The sequence below is a fragment of the Chrysemys picta genome, chromosome 8 (assembly GCF_011386835.1).
Source record: "Chrysemys picta bellii isolate R12L10 chromosome 8, ASM1138683v2, whole genome shotgun sequence".
Taxonomy (NCBI): domain Eukaryota; kingdom Metazoa; phylum Chordata; order Testudines; family Emydidae; genus Chrysemys; species Chrysemys picta.
Genome location: NC_088798.1, coordinates 91,845,504 through 91,851,503, shown reverse-complemented (window position 1 = coordinate 91,851,503; position 6,000 = coordinate 91,845,504).

The window sequence follows — 6,000 nt, the reverse complement described above, 5'->3', positions numbered from 1 at the left end:
GTATTTATCTCCCACTGCAGTATTTATGTACTCACTTCACTTGATGGGTTTTTCATAAGCATTGAATTTGAAAGATTAAGAATCTGTGCTATTTGGAGAGTTTGTTCAAGACCAGTTTCACTGCTGAGCACAGCTGCCTCTGAGTAGAAACGTTTTTACTAGTTACAGACTGAAGAAATTGACAATGGCACAGCATATGTATAGCTTATGCGGACAAATATGTTCCAGCATGACACTAACGGAAATCTTACTTAATTCATTTATTAAATCAGGTTGGGACTTTTTCATCCAAACATTTTTTCATTGACAAATGTTAAATTGTCAAAACCAAAACTTTTCATGAGAAAGGGTTGGTTTCCACAAATTTCTTGTTTTTCTGGTTTGAAATGACTTTTCTTTTTGAAATTTTAGTTAATTATAGTTTTAAAATTATTTAAAAAGTTGAAATCAACTGAAATGTTTCAAAATTATCAAAATAAAATGTTTTGATTGACTAGAACCCAATTTTTTTGTTTGTTTGTTCCTGAAAATTTTTGAGATTTGAACTATTTGCGCCAATTCAGGACAGGATAATTTTTCAAAATCTTGAAAACGTTTGCGGGACAGGAAAATGTTTCTGGGTCAGCTCATGCTCTCTCTTTCTCTCTCTCCCTCTAACTAACCTCAAGCATTCCAAAATCATGGGTGAGGCCCTACAAAATCTTGAGATTGGCTTACAAATTATCAAATGTAAAAAAAATTATAAATGTTGGGTCCTCTTTATTTGTCTTCTGATTTCCAAGCCATCAAGGTGCACTTAGGTTCATGTTTTCAATCTTATCTCCGCAACCATGAGGACAAGAAACTTACATTAAAAAAAAAAAAGCTGAGATTCTCATTCACTCTCTTGATTCCAGCAGCTGGGACATTAAAAAAGACACTAAATATCATGAAACATGAATTAAAATAAGAGAGTTGGCAACACTGCCGGTCTATCTGTCATTCCACTCCCTTCCATTAGAACTGCAAAATGTCTCGAGGAAGTAAGTGCTCTGATAAAGAATGAATCTTCCACCAGCATTCCAGGCTTCTTACATGTTGCTTCATATGAAATAGGTCTCCATATTATGGTAACTTCCAAGAAGAGCATTTGAAGCTCTCATGCTGGTGGCATGGCTACATGAACAGGTATCGGCATAGAGCAGTTTCTGGAGCTGGCATGTGTTTTAAGGATAGCTAATTTTCTTTCACAAATTCTTAGTCAGCTCATTTTCCATGGTTTGGTCTGGCTTCCTGTCACTAGCCCTAACTAATAAGCAGCAGTTGCCTTCTAAACAGAATTTTCAAATGTGTGCAATTGTGTCAGCAGCTGATAGTAGGGACACTACCACCAGGGCCGGCTCCAGGCACCAGCTGAGCAAGCTGGTGCTTGGGGCGGCAGATTGTTGGAGGCGGCATTCTGCCCAATCCTAGGGCGTCAGGGCTGCTTTTTTTGTTTTTGTTTTTGTTTTGTTCTTGTTCCGCTCCGGCCGCCCTGTAGGAGGCGGCGGTGCGGAGAACCAGAGCGCCCTGCAGGGCAGTCCTCTTCCTTCCCTCCCCGCCGACCGGAGTGCGGAGCCCTCGCAGCAGGCGGCAGGCGGCAGGAGGCGGCACAGCGGGAGGGGCCACGTGGCAGTGCCCCTTCTGTAGCCCTGGCTGCCCCCTTCTCTCTCTCTCCCGCCCGCTCCCTCCCACCCAGCCAGTCCCCCTGCACCCGCGCTCCAGCCGCGCCACAGGCTTTTTTTTTTTTTTTGCTTTGCCGTTCTGACCGCCCCATTTTTTTTTGCTTGGGGCGGCCAAAAACCCAGAGCCAGCCCTGACTACCACTGTCACTCACCTGTATCTCCCCAGTATCACAGGAGATAGCAGTATCACAATCCAACTGCTTTATTGGAGTTGTCATGCCATTCAACTTGCAATCTCATAGCTTTTGTAGAACAGACTGACCAGTATGGCAGTGTACATTATTATTGTATGACAACATACATCTTTATGGGATATCTCTAGTCGAGGTGATTGTAGAATATTATTGGGGTGTATCTATATAGGGATATATTGGAGGGTGCTCTTAGTGAGCATGGTCGTTGCTCAGTTATGTCCCCAAGTGATTGAAATTAGTTAAAATCTGCATTATGTGTAGCCAAAATGAAACTCTTTGTAGCTAATTTCTTATTATTAGGGCATAAACATTGCAAACTCAGGGACGGACTCCGTAGAAGTTGGCATAACTGCAGGCGTAGAGTCTCTAGCAGTGAAAAGCCTCAGTAGTGACATTATAGCAGTGCTCCTGCAGGCAGGCAGTGCAGCCCAAAAATAGAACCTCTGGCTGGAGTGTCAAGGGATGGCCGGAAGAATCTTCCCCTTTGGGTGAATGCCCTCTGGGGTACAGCAGGCCAGGCTGGGGTAAATTATCCCTCCTTGCACCAGTAGGAGTGAATATGGCTCTTTGTCTCTAGACAGTAAATTACAACATTGCACAATAGCACTTTAAATTTTTCATTTGAATGCAGTACTTGTGAGAGGTGCTGGACTGACAGTGTATGTGGACCTAGACTATTTATCCACCAAAGGGGTGTGGCAATGCTCACTTTACAGACATTGTGCCTCCTGTGGATGGACCCTCTGTAAGTGTGTGAGAAGAAGACCAGCGTTTCCTTGCCCATGTGGCTGAAATTTTCAAAAAGAGCTCCAGCTGAAGTAGTGGATTTTGTGCTGTGGACACCTACCTTACTTAGTTTGTAAGGTCTTGTGAGCAGAGAACATCTTCGTGTTCTGTGTTTGTACAGCACTTAACACAATGGGGCCCTGGGCCATATCTGGGCCCCTAGTGCTGTCACAATACAAATAACAATAATAATACTATTAACTTGGCTGAGACCAGCAAATTCATTTGGTGAAGGCCACCAGAGAGTATCACGTTTTGGGTCACTACTGGGATGATTTTTAACCCATAAACTAGAAGTGAAAAGTTCCATGGTTCGCTAACAATCCCACTCAGATCTCCAGTCCTGAAGTTGAAAGCTTCATTTTAGCTGAAAGCTTCATTTTCTCAGTCCCTGACAATCTTATGCACTGTATAATAATTACATACATTTGACTCTGAGAAGGAATTCAAGCAGGGACAGCAATATGAACCATTAAATACAAACATCGGTATACACAAAATTACTTAAACGAACAAAAGCAATATCAGACATGGAAGAGAGGCAGAGCTGTCTGGATAGAAAAAACAAATCAAAATCCAAACAAACTAAACCACCCCAGGTTGCTGCCTGCCTTTGTTATTATATCAAAAATTCAGTTAAAATAATGGGGACAACATCTTTCTTTGCTATTTTCCAAAGAGCTCATTAATATAATAGGCATATCGATATCGAGACTCTGCATGGCTATTGCCATAAAAAAGCTGTTAATGTCAAAGCTCTGCTTTGTGGGGATGAATGGAATGGGGCAATAACAAGGATAAATGATTTATAAAGCTTTTCATTGATAGATCTCCGAGCACCTAATAAAGGAGGGTAAGCATGATTATTTCCATATTCTACAGATGGAGAATCAAAGGTGCAGCGAGGTTAACGCGGGCAGTAGGGTGCTCAGCCATTTTGGGACATTAGATCTTGGATATCTCAAATTAGGGTCACAAAAAGGGAAGCAGCAAAATGGGTGGGCGGTGCTGAAAACTTAGACCACATAGTGAGCCTATAACAGAGCTCAGAAAAGAGTTTTCCTGAGAACAACAATTTCATTTCATGATAAATATCAAGGCTTTGAAATTTTGTTTTTGTTGCACATTGGAGAAAAATGAAAAAATTTTGCAATATATTTTGGTATCATATGAAAAAGGCCAGGTGTTTTATTTGAGTCTTGGTCTCTCTCTCTTTCTGGAAGTGACTGGAAAATCCACCCTGAGCCTCAGAAACCATCCCATCGAAAACTTTGTAGAAATCAGTACATTTCTGCTCCATGTTTTGGCTTTGATGAATCAGCATTTTTGACAAAAAAGGCTTTGTCAATAATATGCCAACCAGCTCCACTCAGAATAGAACCTAAGCTGTCTGAGACTGGGCTAAACTCCCAGTCCATTGCCCTACGCTGTGATTTAAATAGTGGCATGATGTCACTGCAAAATCCTGACCATCCAATCAGAATATAACTTGAGAAAATGAGGGCTTGGAGCTAAATTGAGCCTTTGCTCAATGTTCTGAGTGGTGGTGGAGCACGTAGCTGTTCCACTCTGGGGGAATGCTGGGTGGGGGACGATAATTCACAGAGCCAAATTTCTCCCTGGCCTCCCTTGCTCTCAATGAGGAGTAATTTACTTCAGCACTTCACATGGTGTTCTTTATCCCCACTCTCTCTACTAACGAAGAGAGGGGACTACTAGGTGTCAGACTCTCTCCCCCCTGCTCCTAAGGCATATGATCAAGGGAACCTGGATGTGGAGGGACTGAGAAGGGTCTTGCTTCCCTGAATGCATATGTTAAGACTAGGTATAATCTGGTTCTTTATTTTGAAATAGGGATAGGTGTGCCATTGCACTCACAATGAGAGCACCTACTGCTCCTCATTATAGGGAAGAGATGGGAATCAGTGTAGTGAACACAAAGAGGATATTCATAATATTGGACACTGTGATGGGGTATACCAGCCCTGCACCAGTAAGAAAGGGATTAAGCAGCTGCACTGGACATAGGCGACCCGACCCCACCATACCAGCAAAACATGCCTGGCTTGGAGGAGGAGTGCAAAAGAACAGGCTATGTGAGTAGGGCAGCTGATAGTGGAAGTGAACTGACCTACATTTTTATCGGGTTTCAGTTTAATTAGATAAGTCTTTTTGCAGCAAAGCCAGGGCTGGCAGTCTTAACACTGTATTATAGTCTCTAGAATCTACAGTAACTACCTGCATTCCTTTTACCCTGGTTTTCTGTGTGTAAATTTGGATAAAACATTTCATCTTTACAATAGCTGCAGTTCTTTTTTAAAGCCACACATTTTAGGAATTTCCCTGTAATTGACCCTTTTTTTTAAATGCATCTTAGGGAGCACTTTGATTAGCTTTCACATATATAATTCAAGAGTCTGTTTAACAGCAGAATAGTTTTTCTATTCAGTACAGTGTACTGTTTGGTATGATCTAATGGGTCTAAATTTGGTTCCTCTCTAAATAAACCTCAGTGCAATTTAGAGAGACTGCAAAATTAACTTGATGTAGCAGTTCTGTGCTCTGTAGAAGGAAGCCAAAATTAAAGATGTTTTAGATTACCAAATCAGGTGGAAGTGACTTTTCCTTCAAGGATTTGTCTACCGTGCACAAACTTGTTTCTCAGAAAAAATGGGCTCTAAAAATAGATTGTGGTATAGAGTTCGGAGCCAGTCTATACATTCCCTGCTCTCCTCCATGGAAGAGTGAGATGCACCAGAGCGATTTGGTTGCTGTGAGCAGTCAAGCAACTCTAATAAATGTTAAAATTCAACAGTAACAGCATAAAGCAACAGAGGGTCCTGTGGCACAGCATAAGTGGAGTTGGGGGTTAAGAAGTGCTATAGCACAGTGACGTGAAGGTAAAGCCACTGCAGGTATGCAGCTTAATAAAGAGCTAATTAGGCTGTGGGTGAACAGAGATAGAAAGTATGGAAGTTCAGTTGGCTGGTGAAGGGGTTTGTTATTGGATGAAAGGACAGTATACATGCTGCATTCTAATCTGGAGTGAATAGCATGGATTTTATTTCTCTGCTCCGTTGTCTTTGCTATGACATAGCTAGGAAAAATGGTTAATATATAATTAATGGAAAGAGTAATGGATTTTCCCATAGTAAAACAAAAGTGAAACCACATCTTTTATTTATTTTAATTCTAACCTAAAGATATAATTGCTTTTTCATGTCTGCGACCTCCATATCCCATCCCCTTTCACCATACCAACTGCTGGCTAGCTTCAATCCATCCAAAAGTGACTCAGTTACGCATATCCTGGTGAG